Source organism: Notolepis coatsorum (assembly GCF_963971535.1).
Source record: "Notolepis coatsorum genome assembly, chromosome: 13".
NCBI lineage: Eukaryota > Metazoa > Chordata > Actinopteri > Aulopiformes > Paralepididae > Notolepis > Notolepis coatsorum.
Genome location: NC_140177.1, coordinates 53,301,341 through 53,321,210, shown reverse-complemented (window position 1 = coordinate 53,321,210; position 19,870 = coordinate 53,301,341). Strand labels below are relative to the sequence as shown.

The 19,870-nt window shown below is 42.2% G+C and overlaps 1 protein-coding gene across 1 annotated transcript in view; it reads right to left on the bottom strand.

The window, feature by feature from the left end:
- The window catches only part of adgrl2b.1 (adhesion G protein-coupled receptor L2b, tandem duplicate 1), a 144,605-nt gene that overhangs the window by 102,828 nt on the left and 21,907 nt on the right, over positions 1-19,870 (bottom strand).

Here is a 19,870-nt window from a genome sequence, read left to right as displayed (position 1 = left end):
TTGTAATGGGGTGTGGACGTGTGGTAGTATTTTTATGCTGAGGCAACCTATGTAGGGTTTACATGTCCAACTGGGGGTTTTAAAGATGCCCTCCAAAATGTTGTATATTGAATAAAACAAATTCTGGTAGGGTTTTCCACCAAACATTTTCAATAAACTACTGAAAATGTCTTAGCAGCATCTCTACACCTTTGCCCTCATTGAGAATGCAAGGATCTATGGACACCCCTTCCCCCCTCACGTCTTCCCCCAAGCCGGTTAACATTATCTTTTTCCACCAAAACAGTTCACCCACAATTTATTTCACGCAAACACTCCTTAGCTTACACAATTTTGTTATAACTAAGAGGTTCGCTGAGAAAAAAAATGTGTGCATAGATCTAGATCACTAGATGCATCAACTTACAATACGTTAGCATTTCACATTAGCGGTTAGCATTCCCTGGATGGCCAGCAGGGCAATAGGTTTGCAGGATTACCGGTAGTTGCGTCACACAGGTGACTCCGATTTTGAGGAAGTACCAAGCTTCCCCCTCCAGTGGAAGAATGTGAAAAAGGCAAGTTGACAAGTTCTGCACAAATAACAATCTGTAGAGTCAAAGTCATGCCTTCAAGCCGAGTTAACTATAGAAAAACATGTTTTTGAGTGGAGGGGACCATTAAATAGTCCATCCATACACAGTAAATGTGAAGCAAAAACAAGGGAAGCAGATATTGTCCCACAGCAAATGCTGTGTGTGTGTGTGTGTGTGTGTGTGTGTGTGTGTGTGTGTGTGCGCGCGCACGCTTGTTTCTAGTCTCTTTGCGGGTGCTTGCTCAAGCCTTACAGGTCACTTCAATCATACAGTGAGTGTGTTCAGTTATATTGCAAAGTAGCCATGTGTTTTATTTTGCAGAGCGCTCACTTGGGATTTTTAGACAATCAATGCGTTGTGTATTTGGCTTTGCTCTCCATAGATCCAACATCTCCCACCACATAGTGAGGAGACAGGAGCACAGAACGGAGAGTAGGAACTAGAAACCTTCTTTGAGCGAGGGTTTGACACAAACCTTCACAGGCAGAGACAGAGGGGAGAGACAAACGCACCGTGCAAAAGGAGAAGCACCAAAGAAGACCATTATTAGATGAAGAAAGAAAATCGGATTCATATCGTATCGTGTTTCGCCCATACACATGAAGCCATAAGCCAGCATCTATTTTACTGCGATTTTCACTAAACTTTTGCCAAATACAAGCAGTTTGAATCAATGTAAATTAATCTTAAAACATTAAGCCCAGTGCATCGGTTTGAATCTGTGAATTGTCACACAATAGATACATACACAGTACAGTACACACACATGTATACGGCCACATCTCATGTATATTATTCATACATGAATCATTTCCATATTCCCATGCACACAGATACATGACTATGTGTATATCCATAGACACACATAATGGCCCTTCTCCCATATTCCCATGTTGATATCTAGTCATTATTCCCATGTTTTCCCATACACCATTTCCTCTGTGAGTACACAATCATCTACATGCATGTACAGTACACAGGATCTCACACTCTGAAGGAGAGCAGGGAAATTATTTCAGTTCCTCTCCAGAGTCGCCCATCAACTACCCTGATTATTTTATAATGAAGCTAAATGTAAGCAGTGGCAGCACTGCAGCTGATCATTCTCCAGGCTCCGCTAATGCTCGCAGATATTTTTGGCAATGTGGAAAAACCCACAAAACATCAGGAGCCGCCACATTAACAGACCCGTAATTTAAGTCACTATTATGGATTCATCCTTTAAATGGCCATTTAATAACTCTGTATGACAATAGTCCTGTATATACCGTAATAGTTAATATATACATTTTATATTTGCCGCATATATATATATATACACACACACATCTTTCTGAATATACCTGCATATAACCCATATAACTCTGTATGATAGCATGTACAATAATGCTGTATATACCATATATACATTTATATTTACAGAATATATATATATTATATACATATACATATCTGTCTGAATATTCATGCATATAATCCTTCTATATACCTACTAACTTATACACCTGCATATAACCCATATAACTCTGTAAGAGTTATAATTGGAATAATAAAAACGGAATAATTTCAGGTAATTAACATTACATATCTCTTGTTGTGGAATTAACACAACATTATGCATACTTTTGACAATAAGTAAAATCAGAATTTGTTCTTACTTGCTTGCCTGGGTAAATAAAGGATATAGAAATGTAAAAAAAATATATATATATATATTCTTTTTTGAAAACCGATACCGATATTTTCCTATATCACATTTTAATGCCAATATCGGCCGATAATATCGGTAGGCCGATAATATCGGACATCCCTAATATATATATATATATATATATATATATATATATATATATATATATATATCAACATCTGTCTGTGCATACCTGCATATAATCCTTTTTACATATCTGTAGATACTATACCTATATCTGTATCTGTACATATCCCTTACCTACTCTTACTAGTTATGCTGCCGGCCAGTATGACTACTACCATAGTGTCTTTATACCTGTATCACTGTACATATTAATACTACAACTCTGCACATACATCTGATTAGCACTATTACTCAGTAGTACTAATTCATATTTTATACCCAGTTTAATCACCTGTACATTGTATATTACTATTGCACTTTACTATATTTACTATATTACATATGCACTCTGGTTGGATGCCAAACTTATTTCCATTGTATTGTACTTGTGCTGTATAATTAATGACAATAGATTTGAATCTAATCTAATAATAAAAAATAAAAAAAGCGGCTAACTGGGCACGTGCCTAGACCAGACGGTACAAGTACTATTGTCTTTTGTCCCCCCGCCGCATATAGGTCAATGGCTGCATTGAGCAAAATAATCTACTCCAACTGCCAGGACCTGTTGCTCGGACCTAACGTCATTTCACTAGTAATGTGGGCCTCTTGGATACTTTTACTGGACCGTAGCAGCGAACGCTCGGAAGTTTGGCTGAGCTTCACAGAAATGAAAGATGGAAGATGAGCATTGAGCACAGAAAGAGTGGATGAATGTCATTGAGGGGTGATTTATGTTGAATGGCTTACATTCCTTGGCAACAGTCTCCTTCCTTACGTAATAGCCAAGCAAAATGCATTATCATCCACAGCAACATTAATGAATATAATAAGACTCCTTTGATATATTCCTGTCATAATGCATGAGAAACGGATGACAAAAACTAAGTTACAGCAAGTTAAGAGAAAAAGATACTTTCATGTCATGGTTCACAATTTACTGACTATAGTCTAAATCTGCCAACAATGAAATGTAGAAAATGCTCCTAAATTTCTTTGAGTGCTCCCAAATATTTTTATTTAGGAGCATAATACATGTATGTGCTATTGTGCTCCTTGGGAAACGCCAAGCCCTGGCCTAGGAGAAGATATCAGACCGGGGTTATTAATCTCGATTTTGAGGTCACCCTGTCCAAACTCACTTGTTTGTGTAGTGGCCTGTGGAGAGTAAACACCCACACAGCTAACTTATAATGTATCGGCTGAAACGTGGGTGTTTTCATGAGAACTTGTGATTGTATTCGTCTTCTATGTCGCTTATCTCCCTGTGGGCCGTGACAGATCAGATAAGAGCTAAACTGCAGAGTAAATGCTCCCCTGTCTCGGACTGCCAACACCATGTGTGCCGCTGCTGTTAATAATCCCAAGTCTCCAAACGAGGCTGTCACCATTCTCATATTGGCCAAGAGACCCCGGGAATGTTTTCCATTTAAATCTCGAGGGGAAGACGTGACTTCGCCCTCCCTTAGCGCTCAGCCATTCATCATTCCTAAATATGAGTCCTGGGGGCAGGGGGGACACGGGCCGGGGTAAGGGACCATAATGGTGGTTGACAGGAGGAGATTGGAAACTGTTGGGGGGCACATCCTCTACCCTTCTGGCCTGCTGGGGTCTACTGAGCTCGGCAGCCCCTCCAGACACCAGGGGGCGAAAGCCCGCCGGGGGCCTGGGGGTCCAGCCCGTCTCTGGGCCCTTTTCTCCCGATCAGACCCACCCGCACCGTCGCCCCGCTGAGTAACACGTTTCCCTTTCTCCCTTAAGCTGTGGCACAGGAGCCAGCAGAGCTCGTCCTCCTAAACAATGTTTTGTTCGCCGGGATTTCAGGACCGAATTTGGTCGGACTTGAGATAAAAGGATTAGCCGATTAACATTAAGACGCTTTGCCCCAAGTGCTGACAGACATATCATAAATTTTACATTGGGGGTCGGAGGGAGACGGTTTAGCGGGAGGGGGGCGGGGGATGTTCTCAAGCAGAAAAATGGTTTTAAGAGGTAAGTGAGGCGTAGTTAACCTCCAAGAAAGATTGTAGGAGAAGAAATTATCTACAACAGAGGCCGCCAAGCGTGGGAATGGAGGTTACCCCTTACTCCGGCGATAATATTCACATAATGTTCGGTGTCGGTGTAGCAGATGTGTTACAGGGCGCGCGGACCGGTCATTACTAACCGTTAACACCTACATTCATCCTAATGAGTGTAAGATACACCATATCATGTACCAGAGGACCTTAAGCATGATTAAAAGCTTATCACTTGTCTTCTGTACTTTTTAGAAGTCATAAAGGCTAAGAAAACAACGGAATGAGTCTTCCCTCAAGTTCCTAGCAGTCTCTATTAGCACTGTATCATCCTGGACACACAAATCTGCCGGAGGAATGAGAAATGACAGGCGAACATTCACGACATCTGTTTTTCCTTCTCTCCGCACAAAGAGACAGTGGGGGAAACCGAGGAGACAGATCTATCATCAGTCGAGGGGAGTGTAAGAAAAAAGAAACACAACATGTTAATTTTTCATGTTATCGCGACCGTTAGGGAAAATAAGTGTGCGTTGGGAACGAGAAAAAAAAAAAAAAAAAAAGGAAGACGAGGCAATTAAAACGTAATTATAACAAATGGATGGGAAGAGACAGGCCCGCACGTCTTCATGTGAAAAACACAAGGCTGCCTCCCTAACAGCCGGACCGAATGAATGCGAGGCTCCTCTCTCTGACAAAGCTTGTGGCTGCCTCACTCAAGCTGGAGGGGCGTCCAGCGGAGAAAGAGAGCGAGCGAGAGAGAAAGAGATAGAGGGAGGGAGGGGAGTCCAATCTTTCTGAGACACAGGGTGGAGATGAATGGACGGGGAGAGACTCGAGGAGAGGAGAGGAAGAGAAGAATGGAATTGGGGAGAAAGAAAGGGGCGGACGGGGTCAGTGAGGAGGATTGACAGCCTGTGAGTATGGCTTGACCTCCTGGGTTCGCCTCCAAGTATTCTCCACAGGCTTAGAGGCGGAAGAAAAAGAAATTAAATAAAGCCTGGGGAATGTTAATTTATTTTCAATTGTCAGCACAGGGGAAGGGAGAAATAAAGAGCGCATACATACATATCAAGTAAGAAGTGGGACAAAAAAAACAACGCTGAAGTCCAAGTGGAAGCTCAAGTGAAATAGAGACGTGGATTCCGTTGTCGAGCTGGACCCCTTCTCCTCCACTTGCTGAAGAAACTAACTGTCTCCCCCACCCCATGGCCTACATTCAGGACAGGAGAAAAGGAAAAAGACAGAACATGTGAGAGAGGGGGTTTCAAACATGAAGAGATGGTTGGTGGGAGACGTTGTGAAGTGAAGGAACTGAGAGAATACGGGCCCCAGATCCCTTTCTTATGTCTTTTCTCCTTCGTTCCTCGGTGCACCCTGATGCTCCAAAGGAACTATTTTTTTGTTGTCCTGACGGTCCTGTCAGGGCTGCTCTTTCTACCCCCCTTCTGGGACATGATGTCATTTCCTTGGCTCTGCCAGCAGTGCAGAGCGCTTGTCATCGGCTGGCAGTGACGGAGACGGGCGCACATCAGGCGCGGTCGTCGGCCAGGGGTGTTTGCTCATTCCGGAGCTGATAAGATATTTTTGGACAGGGTTTTATGGGAACAAGGATGAGCAGGTAGCCAGCAGCATTTTTTTTGGAGTTGTACACACTTGAAAAGAAGGGTTCTTGGGATAGATGGTATGGTTGTGTACCTTTTTAGAAAAGCTGGCAGAGATAGGGTCAACCTCTCATGTGAACCTTTGACACACTTTATTTTTTTCCAAAGGAAAAGTCAACATGCATAAGAAACCTCAACATTTGTATTTTTTTTATTTTACAAGATGAATGATTTTAGGTCAAACTGAAACCTCTCAGGGGAGTGGGGGGTTTCTACCAGGACACTGCTCTTATGAACCTACCTCCTACGGGGACAAGCCAAAAGCTTAGCCTAACCGTTACCATCGGAAGGTGCTAGGTTTCACCATGTTTATTTAGAGTGTACAACAGTTGGTGTGTTCGGGGGATTTTCGCCAAGTGATTGAGGCAACAGATAAGAGAGTGCCAATGGGCAGATGGACATAGTGAAATGAGAGAAGGGTGCGTTAAGTAGCTTATAAGATTGAGGAGAACAAAGACAACCTGGGCCCTAATACAAGCAGGTTTGCGATGAGTAAAATAACGAGGCGTGTAGTCAGGAGGGAACTGTATGAAGCAGACTAGAAAGATGGGATAATAAAATGCAGGGAATGGTTACTGTCTGACTCACGCCATCAACCCATAAAGAGAAAACCAACTAGAGCACTCTTATCACGGTAACGATCACCACTCCCAGCATTATCTGTCACCAACATCATCCATCATCCACGTTGGCATGCATTATCAACATTAGCATGACCTACACTGTAATTAAAGGCTTTGGGAACCTGCAGTGACATTGCTCACAGTAATGAAACCTTAATGTGAAAACCCACAAGAAAGCCCTTTTGGATTCTTGGGATTCTAGGCCAGGCCAATTTAAAAGGTTACTTGAGCTTAATGAGACCAAATGTATTCTGTGCAGCTAAAATGTTAATGGGGGGAGATGGGGGGGGCTGAAATGTTAGTTTTAATTGACCAGTATTAGACTTTATAGCCCGTCTCCCCACTCGGAGCTCAGTGGCTGTCCCTCCTCAGCAGGGGAATGAATGGGCTGACCTTAGAGCATTTTGTTAAGCAGGAGGGTCAGGAGAGAGGAGCAGGGAGCAGCCAGACATTGACAGGGAACACAGAGCAGTTCTTCTTTCAATCAGGCTCTCCCTGTCACCACTGAAAGACTCACTCTTCTCCTCCTCCTCCTCCACCACCGTGCTTAATTCTATCATTCTAGCACTCCCGCCATGCTCTTTAACCACTGACCTTCACACACACACACACACACACACACACACATGCATGCACAAGGGCTGGCCGCGAGCGTTCAAATGGTTGGGAATTTGTTCAGTATATTGGCATTCAGATTGTTTTTATTATTATTATTATTACTGTGTGTAGATCATTTGGCTAAATGAGTGTCCTGAAATGTACCTTGCGCTGCAGCTGGATTCGCGAGATGTGTGTGTGTGTGTGTGTGTGTGTGTGTGTGTGTGTGTGTGTGTGTGTGTGTGTGTGTGTGTGTGTGTGTGTGTGTGTGTGTGTGTGTGTGTGTGTGTGTGTGTGTGTGTGTGTGTGTGTGTGTGTGTGTGTGTGTGTGTGTGTGAGCCAGGAAAAGAAACGTTTGTTGCGTTGGAATTAGGGATGGGTACCGAATTCGGTACTTTTAAAGGTACTTACCGAAACACGTCGGTACTACCGAGTATCGATTCACGTGAGATACCGCTTAAAAATATATATATTTTCTTTTTCTTTTTTTTTGTCAACGTTCACATGCACAATATAGGCTTACCTAGGATTTGACTTGATTCAACAACAAAGCAGTCAGGGGCAATGGCAAGCCGAAAACGGTTGAAAATGTGGTTATTTAAAGTTTTGATTTATATATATATTTTTTTACAACTGAGGTAGGTAGATTACATTTTTTTAGACTAAAGTACCGAAAAAAGGTACCGTTGGGTACCGGTATCGATTCACAGGTACCGGTACCGTATCGGTTCAAATGTGAACGGTACCCATCCCTAGTTGGAATACAGCTACCTTAGCGTTATCAGATCAAAACAATGGTTTGTGTTTGTACATTTCCTAATTGTACCAACAACATGTCGCCTACTTCATGTAGCGTTCATAGACGGAAGACATTTAAAAAAAACTATTAAAGACATAGCCAACTAAGTTATAGCTGCTGTCAAGGAGAGGACTTTGATCACAGAGTGGAATTTAATGTCTTTGTATTGGACAGGTAAGAGTGCCAATATAATGACCATCACTTACCAAGAGGCTGACAGATTAATGGTGACGCAAGGTGACTTGTTGGAATAACGTTACGCACGTCATCTGGGTTATAAACATAAACAATTGCTCTTTTGAGCTTCTAAGGTACTTGTAAAATGATTCAATAGCTTTATATGCGCTTATATCTTACATTTCTCAGTTAAATGGTGAGTTAAAAAGCAGAAGCAGTGAGCGTAGCTGCCATTGTGATCACATTACAACAGAACGTTTGGCCTACAGTATTCCTTTTTGAACATGTTTTGTGAGAACGAACGTTCTGAGCTTCGTACCGAAAAACCAACGAATATCCGAAGCCTAAAAAATGTCATCACACACACACACACACACACACACACACACACACACACACACACACACACACACACACACACACACACACACACACACACACACACACAACCCCCAAACTCACTGAAACATTCAATCACAATCTACAAGGGAAATTGTGGTTGGCTTGGCAACCTCGCTCACAAGGGTTCATAAAATGGAATAAGCAGCAGAAAGCCTTATGATCCTCCACTTAACATGTAAACACATTCTCAAACCTTGGCTCAAGGACAGGGACCGTTTCACAGCCTCCAGGTGACACGCGTTAGGAAGTTCACACTGCACCGACGGAAAAATGTAGGCCACCGCATTTTGCATGCTGTGACAAAGACCGCAGACTAAAGCTCAAATTCACAAGCAACTGTCCCCACGATTCACTAAGAGCGTCACCCAAATTCACGTGCTTAATTTGTATGGGTTAATAGTGGCAACTGGCAAGTTAGTGTATAATTCACCGAGAAATGTATGCATGTGAGGTTACCATGGTAAAGCTATATTCTTGAAGAGCCGGAATGTAGATTAGAATATTAGTAATTATTTCTCCAGTGTTCACAAACATTATGAAAAAACAGGAAATACAATTAAAACTTAAACTTACTTTACCTGTTCTAGAGTGTTAGCCCTTGTTTCACAAGCTCAGTCAATCAACTAGACTAGAGAATGAAAACACATCTCCATTCTGATGTTTTAGATTTTGGTGGTGGCTGCCCATTTGTTATGATTTGGATTATATCACAATCAGGAGAAAGGGGGAGGTAGGCTATTCGTGATCAAAATGTTAAAATCTATTCGGTTTTAAAACAATGAATTGTCATGGAGTAGATCATCACACTGTAAAACCCATAATCTACTTCAATCCAGTAGGCAGGCTTTGCCAGGTGTTACTCTGGTGGAAGATAAAGATGTTACCTTTGAATTTGACAGAACACAAAATGGGATTTTAGTGCAAGATTTAAAAAAATATCTACTAGAAAGGTGTGTTCAGTAGAACTCAAATCTCCACCATGCGGCAGCCACACATTTCTACTCTCTCAGAGCAAACAAACACGCCTACAATATTTAACAAATGCAGACACCATCTAATACCATTCATTATAATTACCGGTATACACTGTGCGGTACACACAATATTACTGTCAATATTACACTATACACTATTACACTAGCACACTATTACATTATTGCACTATTACACACTTTTATACAATTACACACTAGACTATTATACACTATATTATAGGGATGCACCGAATGGGAAATTCTTGGCCGAAACCGATACCGAAAATAGGAAACAGTTGGCCGAAAACCGAATGCCGAAAATGATTAATATATATAATGTATATATATATATTTTTTAGCTACCTGATTATGGCAAAAGACATGATTATGGCAAAACTTAACATAAATAATATTAATTATCACTATTATGGGCCCATAAAACATTTATTCAGCACTTTTGAATCCATACATTAATTCCAGACTGACTGCAGAAAGATTGTACAATTTAAACATTTTCTCTTTGCATACAACAAAATGTGCATTAAAGTCAAGTGCATTTTCTTTTCTCTGTAGGATAACTACAACAAAGTGCATTCAGAACAAAGCCAAGGTGCTTTAAAACTGCATAACGATCTGCATAAAGACACACACACAGGACTGTTGTATTTACTACATCTCCCATGACTCTTAGCGGGGGATGACGTAGCTTACGAGAGACGGGTCAAAGAGGAATGGAAGCGTTAGCTAGCTTAACGCTAACGTTAGTTCAAAAGGTTTTAACCGCGACGGGCATATAGTAATGGCGAGGATATAAAGCATGTTAAAGACGCATTTATTGGATGCGTTGCTCGCGGAGTTACATAGAAACAGCGCGACTCCCAAGAGGAGTTAGTTATCACAGGCTGCAGAACGCAGGAAGAGCTGCCAAGCTGCTCACGTTACACGTTGCGCGTTTTGATTACGTCATTACAACAACACTTTCGGTTACGAACGTTACGTAACCCTGTTCTTTGACATTCAGTGATATATTTTCGGCCGAAAGAGCCTTTTTAACCATTTTCGGTCGATAATTTTCGGTGGCCGAATTTTCGGTGCATCCCTACGTTATTACTCCATTACACTATCACACAATTACACACTTGAGCAATGCTAACCTAGGTGTACTAACCTTTTACAGAGGGCCAGATTAGGTAACCTGAAGATACCGGGGATGCGGCTGTTCTGAGTGACCCCCAAAAAGGTTCAGTTGATGAAGAAAAGAAAAACTAAAAATATACTGCATATGAGAACATTTATTTTTAGTGCAATATTGTTCCAAGTGCTCTTCTCATTATTATTCTCTCTGGTGTCCTTATTCTGACTCAGAATGATCTGGCCTTACATTTATTCAGATTCTTTTTTTCCCTACAGAGTTTTAATTCTATGACAAAATACGGGGGAAATAAAAAAATTGTAGCTTGCATAAGGCCATCATAACTTCAACAGGTCTGCCTTCAATATGAACATTACAACAACAACAAAAACAACAACAACAACAACAACAACAACAACAACAACAACAACAACATCAAAATAATGTGAAGAACTGTAGAGATGGACTGAAATAAAGCCACCCCTCTTGTCTGGCCCTTAAGACTTGCATCACAAAAGATAAGCAACTGAGCCGTGTTGGATACATCGGTGCTTTCATCACAGGCTTGTCTCTTGAGGTCTGAGGACATTTTATCGATTCTCCGTACCATAGTGTTGCAAGCAGGGCAAACATTTGCAAACTCCTGCTTCTTTTCAGGGCAAATGTTATCCACCATCTTCAGTACACAGTCCTTAACAAATCCGCCGCCAGCTAAAGGCTTTCCGTGTTTCACTATTAGCATCGCTACTTCATAACTAGCTCCTTTGACTCGTTTGTAACTAACTCCACATTTTCAACTCCTTTTGACTCGTTCGCCTGTGTAAAAAGTCACTGCTGGGAGGCTAAGCTAGCTTCAAGCCGTTTCACTTTCGCCACTGATGTAAACAGGGGGACCCTGATGTAAACAAGACGAAAGTCTTTCTCTGGTCTGCATCCCCTTAACAATTGTATGTATTGAGCTGTACTGTACTGTACCCATTCTGCAATCTGTTAACCCTTTAATCGCCGGTGACGCTGAAACACGTCATTCCCCGCCATGCTCATTCTGCCGTTGACGCTGGACAGCGTCTTTGATATCAATATTTCAAAAATCTGTGATCGAAATCATATTTCTCCCCCGGAGACATGAGATGTACTGGTGAGCCCCTATCAACTCTCTAGCGGTTCAAGAGCGCCATCTGGTTGCCGATCGGCCTGATCGCCCAGGGAAGAAACAGGAAGTGGAAGCTGGTGCTCATTTCAATTTGGTCCGATCACTCGCTATAGGTCCCGGGACTCGATCTCGACACAATGGATAGCGATCCGTTGCCAATAACTCGATAAACAACATGATTTGGACATATATACTATTATACAACCTGGAAATGGATCGGGTATTTCTACATCCCATAATAGAAACAATTCTGTTCCACGCTCATCTCCCAACGGCGAGAGGAAGCTACGGTGAGTTTCAGCGTTATTTTTTAATGTCTTCTATACTAACTGCTCTAATGATCATATCACCCACACTAGATGAATGATATAACGTTGCCCACGGAATTATAAACGACCCCCCGCCCCTTCCGGTCAACATCAGATCATACGTAGTAACTTCTAGAAGTACGTGCAGTTGAAATTTTTTGTCTCGCGCCGATTGCTATCAAACTGTATACAATCATCAATATAATGCATTTAGGGCTATAAATCACGTTCTGGAGAAAGCTGCAGAAAACGATAAAAACATACTTATACTTTAGACCGTATTTTAGTATGAATATGTGAATGAAAAAGTATAACGTTGCTACACCCTGAACAATAGATATAGGACTTTGAATGGGCCATGGTAATGTCAATTTAGCAATACAATTTTAAAAGTTATAGCCCTGCAAAGAAGGGGAACTTCTCCATGTTAAATAGGGCTGGTGAGGGATGGTAAATTATGAATTTAACCCCGGCGATCAAAGTGTTAATAAACTTTTCAATCAATCAATTCAATCAAAAACCCATTCACTGCAAGACAATAGCTGAGGGCTCCAGAGTGTGACTGTTTTGGTCGCACTGTGCACCCAAAAATCAGTGCAGTGCAACTGAATATTTTCCCTTGTTGCACCGGTGCACCTCACATTCCAGCAGGTCTCTCTGTCTGTGTGTATGTGTATTCTGCAAAGATCCGCTCCGCTCTGCATTTGATTGGCTCTGACACGTGCATTCTACAAAGACCAGCCCCCCTCTGCCTCTGATTGGTTCTGATCATCACCCTGGCATTTTTATTCGCTGAATGACGGGGTAAACAAAATAACCATGTGCACTGCGTTTGCTATCGGAGCATCAACTTTCCGAATTGAAACGTTAAAAAAGCACAGCGTCTCAAAAGAACACATAATGTGCCGTGACAGGTGTGCGACATAATGCGCCAGTCAGCAGCAAACATAAGAAGCGATGAGGGGCGGCCGGGTGGTGCAGCGGTCTAAGCGTCTGCCCACCACCACAGAGACAGTGGGATTGAATCCAGCTGTGGTGCTTCCGGGTTGGCCGACCGTCCATACTAACACAATTGGCAGTGTTAGAGGGTGGGAAACCCGGCGAGGGTGGGTCCTGGTCGTTGTAAAACAGCGACTCCTACAGATCGGTCGGGGGGGCCTGCACAGCGAGGTCGGATCCTGGGGGAGGTAGTATCCTCCACACGTTACACTCCCCCAGTGAAAGTCCGCGCTGCCAGGTGAAAAGATGTGGGGATTGGCTACACATGTGTCGGAGGAAGCATGTGATAGTCTCCGCGCTTCCAGACCGACGGTAGGGGGCAGAGCATGCAACGACCAGGTAGGGGATTGGGAATTGGCATAACGACTAACATTGGGATGGGAGAAAAAAGAAAAAAGAAAGGGGGAAAAAGAGAAAGTAAAAAAATAATTAATAAAAATAAAAAAGAAGCGATGAGGTCGAAATGAAGATCAAATCTAACACGGCTTATAATATCGCCAAAGAAGAACTGCCGTTTACTAAATTCAAGTCGCAGATCACCCTTATGAAGAAAAATGGATTAAACGTCAACCCAACGTACAGCAACGACACTGCCTGTGCCCAATTCATAGGGGTCATTGCAGACACACTGAAAAAAAGAAGTCCCATCAGATCGCTGAGAACAGCTACATGGCCTTCATGATTGACGGAGATACAGACCTCTCTGCAAAGTGTGAGCTTGTGTACAGCCGCATATTGCGCAACGGGAGACCGGTCAACATATTGTAGCGATCAGTCATACCGTAACGTCAGGAAGAATGAGGAGAGTTTGTATTCGTTTATGGTGGTTTAATTCCAGCTCAAACGGTTACATGCAGGTAGAGCCAAATGAAATCCGTAAATTTTTTTTCCAAATTCCATTTTATTTTTTTCCAAATTCCGTTTTTTCCGTTTTAATATTTCAGAATTCTGTATTTTGCTTTGTACGCTCATTTTACCATCAGAAATAGTGTCTAATAAGTGGGAATGAATAAATGTCCACAATTTAATAAGATATAACAGTCCATTTAATAGGGCTGTCTTAAATACTTCGAAGCTTCAAAGCTTCGTTCGATGGGCATGGGATTCGAATATGAAAATAAAATTTGATTATAAAAAAAATTATATGTATATATATTTTTGCAAAATCAACTCTGCCTCTCTTTGTTAATTACAACAAGCAATGCTGTTTGTTATTTAAGATGAGGTTGGACTCGGCACTGACAGATTTGTGTTCATTGTGCTGCTTTTATAAAGCCTCAAATGACGGCTTACAATATTTCATGAAAGCAAAGTGTTTTGTTTGTCTAAGATTTAAAAAGGTTTAAACTTTACAGCACTGACAAAGTTGAACAAAGTGCTGTACAAGTCCCACAACATAAAAGAAAGAAAAAGTTATAAAAAAAAATAAAAATTATTGCTCAATTCCGCGATTCCGTCCGCGATTCCGTGATCGCGGATTCCATATGGCTCTACATGCAGGTTAATACTTCGCTTGTGATGCACACACAGCTAGCTACCTGCTCAAACGTTCACTTCACGACAACAACCTAACTTCCGGTGCAACCTCCCATATATCCCGGGGGGAAACAACACCCCCAGCACACAAAACCCCAGAACCTTACAATATTAATTGACCACATCGAGGTGGAGCACGCACATGCACAAGGTACAGCAATGTTATTATATAATAACTCCAGTTTAAGCAGAAATAAGACAAGCAACACATTTAAATAGGTATTAGGCTATTCAAATTAATTCAATAAGCATATAGGGCCCTAACTATGGAATCTGTTATTGTTACGTTTTATTTTTTCAATATCATTTTCTGTTTTAATGTTGAGTAATAATAATAATGAGTAATAAATATAAAACCTGGATTTATGCTGGAGCTGAGCTGAATGTGTTAAAATAGACATAAAAGGGCGCCCTTGTGGCGCATACCATAGTGCCTCGCGCACCTACGCGGCCGACCCAGGTTCGATCCCAGCTCCTGTCGTTATTTGTCGCATATCCTCCCCACCTCTCCTCCCGTTCGCCCTCTCCTCTGTCGGTCCTGCGTGGCCAATAAAAGCTGTAAAAATGCTAAAAAATAATAATAAAAAAATAAAAAATAGACATAAGTGAAGGATTGGACTTTGCGAGCTAACTTGCTTGCGGGCAAAAGGCGCCGTGAAATGTTTTGGCCTGCACCTAAATGATGTGCTGGTGCACCTAAATGAAAAAGTTAGACGCACTGGTGCAACCAATGTAAAAAGTTAGTCTGGAGCCCTTATAGCTGGTATGAATTATGCTTAGTCTCGTAATGTCTCTTCACATTGAACTCTTTCATAACAGCAACAGACTCTTGGCAAATGAGACAACACAAGTGTTCCGGCTTTCAGTGAAGAATTTAAACTTTACACTGCTCCTGACAGTGATCGACTTCATGTTCTACACAACTACATAGCATGAAATGTATGTTGCTAGGTAACCGTCTGTTTTCTTGTTTACCATCTGTTCATGGAACATTAGTTCCGTCTGTGTAGTTCCTACTTGGTTCGCATGCCCATGTTGTAAACAGGGGCCAGAGAGCTGGTTCTGAGCAGTGAACCTGTGTAGTATCAGAAAGATATAGACACATAGAGACACAGACAGACAGACACATGCCACCAAACACATAATACCCCCCCCCCCCCCCCTCATGTTACCAAACTACTACTACTAACTACCCGTAGGTCCAATTTCAAGTCTAGGGGGGCGTGCTTTTGCTGTCGCAGCCCCTGACCTCTGGAACAGCATCCCCATGTCCATCAAATCTGCCCCCTCCATCGAGTATTTTAAATCTAAACTCAAAACCCATCTATACTCCCTGGCCTTCCCTGACTCACTCTGACTCTTGCCTTGCTTGTTTTGACGTGTTGTTCTGTTTCTTTGTCTGTCCGTCCGTTGGTTGTTTATATTTTCTGTTTATTTTATACTTTAGCACTTTCCTTTTATTTATTTTTAGCTATGCGACTTACTGTGAAGCACTTTGGTTGTGTCATGTCTAAATGTGCTATACAAATAAATTTGATTGATTGAAAGAAGTTTTTCCCCTGAAAGGTTCATCTCTAGGCTGCAACTCTCGGGCCATGTCCAGACTAAACCGATTTCGGTCATATCAGTCAAAGTATTTTATCGTATGCGGCGCGCCTTTCATCCACACGGAACTGCGTTCTGGGAGCCTGAATACGCTATTTTCTGAGACTGGCTCCCAGAGTGGGCCCCCCTTGCGTTGCCGTCTTTACAAGCCTATGCGGGTATTTTCCTGAACCAATGACGCGATAGCCCACCTCTCCCTTAACCCGCATGTGCAAACTCAGCCAACATCACAACAACAATGGCATCGTACAGAGTAGTTGCGTTCGTGTTACAGAAGCTATTGAGCTTGATCAGGCTTTTACAGCTAAATGTACTGCGCCTGTACTACCACCGTCGACAACAGATTGACATCTCCCTTAATCCGCATTAGGGCTGCACGATTAATCGATTTTAAATTGAAATCGCGATTTGGAATGATGCAATTATCAAATCACAAAAAAATAAATTGCACTTCTTTTCCCTTTTTTTACATTTTTTTTTTAAATGTATTTAACCAGGAAGTTCCATTGAGATACAAGATCGGTTTGGGAGAGGGAGGTAAGGGGTTTTAGATTGTGTGTTGTGAAGTTTAGACTTCAGAGAGGGAGAGTAAAGTACAGAAAAAAAGGTACCGTTGGGTACCGGTATCGATTCCCAGGTAAAAAGAAAAAATGTCAGGCTCGGTGTCCTGAAAAGACCCACCGCGTAGGCCAGATGCAAGCTGCATTTTACAATAAACAACTGTGGGGCTGCTTTAAAAAATATATATATTATAATCGCAAATTTAATCGCAATCGCAATATCTGTCCGAAAAATCTCAATTAGATTTCCCAAAATTGTGCAGCCCTAATCCGCATGCGCAAACCCAGCCAACAAAAAAGAAACATGATACATCTTATATGTCCAGATATGTCCTGGCTAGAATATGTCCTGGCTACTGCGATGAAATACACGATACTAGCTAGAGATTAGCGTCACATAGCCTTTTTCTGAAAACCCAAGTAGTAGCCAAGCACATACTGTTCCATAGCATACGCCTTCAGTTGATCATGATAAATCCTCTTACCTTGACAATTAAAAAGCCTCCATAATTTAGTAAATAGTATTCCCATGGCTGGTGTTGAGATTTACGATGCCAGCTGTAGCCAGCCAGCTAGCGTTGATGCTATTCAATGCTATCAACATTAGCTAAATAGCTAACCAACTAAATACAATAGACAGTGGTATCCTGAGGTAACGTTAAATACAGACAACGTTTGCTAGTCAAAAGGACTGGATACAGGGAAAGTTAATCAATCAATTAATTTAATACAACAGGTAGTTTGAGCTGCGCACACCATATTATATACGGCTTTGACACGTTCTCTCTCTCCTGCCGATTAAAATCCTCCTCATCATCGATTGCCTGTAGGCTGTATCTGCATTTTGCTCATGTGAGCCACGGTCTCTCTCTCTCCTCTCCTTTGGAAACTAGCGTTACGTAACGTTAGCTCAAAAGCACAGAACCGGACGACACAAGTTATTCTGCTAGCAACAAACAACAATAACACTTCCTGAATTAAAACAGCTTCCCTCGTTGGAGCAGGTTTTACAGACTACAATCCCGAACGGACCTAAATAATATTTAAAAATTGAAGTATGAATACAACTCTATTCTGGGCAAGCAGGTTAGCACCAACAGAACCACTTGTTACAGCAAGCCTCTTCCGTGTTTTGGTACAGTTGTTTGCACATTTGCGATCGTTCCGTCGCCGGGGACGCTGATACGCTCCCAAAATCACATTTTCAAGTGGTCCCGGCATGGAGCGAATCAGCGTCACCGGCGACGGAACGGAGCGCTCCTCTCATTACACTACTTTTGGGGAAAACGTGCTCGGATTCAACCCCCGGATGCCTAGTGAGAAAGCCCTCTGAGCTTGATCACCTATGGGATCTGTCAGTGGTGTCATATGTCCTTGACCGTTTATTTGAAAAGACATTATAAACACCAAATAATCCCGCAAATAACAAGGTTTGCTCCACTGTTTTCCTTAATTGTAGTTCATGTGCACTGAATCTGTCTATTACATTTTCAACTATTTAAATATAGCCTGGAAGCCAGTCTTTCTTGCCATTTATTTTTAAACTTTTGCGATACATTACAGACTGGCCTTCCTTGTATATCCATGTCGATTTCCAGAAACTGCAATGCAATCGGAGCCAATCGGGGACTGTGTTCCAATTGCTGTTCTGTCCCACAGTTGTCCCCTCGTAGTTGATGACGTGAAATACAGGCCGCCGCTGGCAAAACAGTAATGGCATCTCCCGAAGCAACGAGCGGTAAGATTAACGTTAGTAGAATGAACACAGCCATAAGTGCAGTGCAGTAGGAAATAGACTCAATAACAACAATTCAACAAGAACAAGAGCTAGAGGACATTCTTGAAAAATACGTTTTGTCGCGAATTTTCACCTTGGATTTGGTAAACGACCAGCCTTTGTCTGGGAGAGTCAGATCTGGCTACCAGGCACCTGAACTCTCGAGACACAGAACATGTTGGTACATTTTATGTCCTCCTCAAGAAAAAACGACAGGATTCGGGTTAAAAATCTATGACCTTCCCCCTTTAACTGTGCAACACTGCAATGGCGCATTTTGCGAATCGGGCAGTGAGTGTGACTTGTTCTTTTTTGCATAGTCAAGTCCACAAGTTATTATTATTTATGCATGGTCAACACAGTGGCTGGTCTTGCATTTGAGAATGGCATGAGAGAATGGCATGGAAAATACTATAGAACATTTGAGCTTATAATGTGTGTCCATGAGCATAGCAGCAATTATAGTATTACAGTATTACAGTAGCCTACACTTTCTCAAGTCTGACAGTTTTGGAAGGAAGGAAGCAGTGGGGGTATTGGATGTGGTGTGGTTACAAGCAGACAGGTCACACAATCACAGAGATAGAAGGCTAGACTCCGGGGAGAGATGCCTCCCCCGTCTGCCTAAAACCACACACACACACACACACACACACACACACACACACACACACACACACAATCAATCACACTACCCATCACTCACTCACAACGCATTACAAACACCTATGGAAAAGCAAACAAAAGGAGGTTACTTTCTCCAAGTACCTGTAAATTGATCTAGTGAATAGCAACTCTGGAAGTCGTGAGGTGAATGGGGGCAGGGATATGCATTACATTGGCAAAGCCCGACTAGAAATCAAATCACAGTTTTTCCTTGGGGAAACCAGAGCTGGTCGGACTTGTTTTTCCTGTCTGCATATAGTACATAATTTCCCTCTCGCTTTCTCCCTCTATGTGAGACAGATCCGGGTGATCCTTAAAACATTTACTAACCCCGTTTCAGCCGCACGCCGCCGCCCCCGTTCTCACTTTGAAATATGCAACCGTGCAGATTTGGCAGTTGGCATAAAATGACTCTTCCTCCGTGGCAGGTCTACAAGTTCCCCCCGAGATAAGAGGAGGGCTGAGAAGCACACTGCCATTAAACTGACT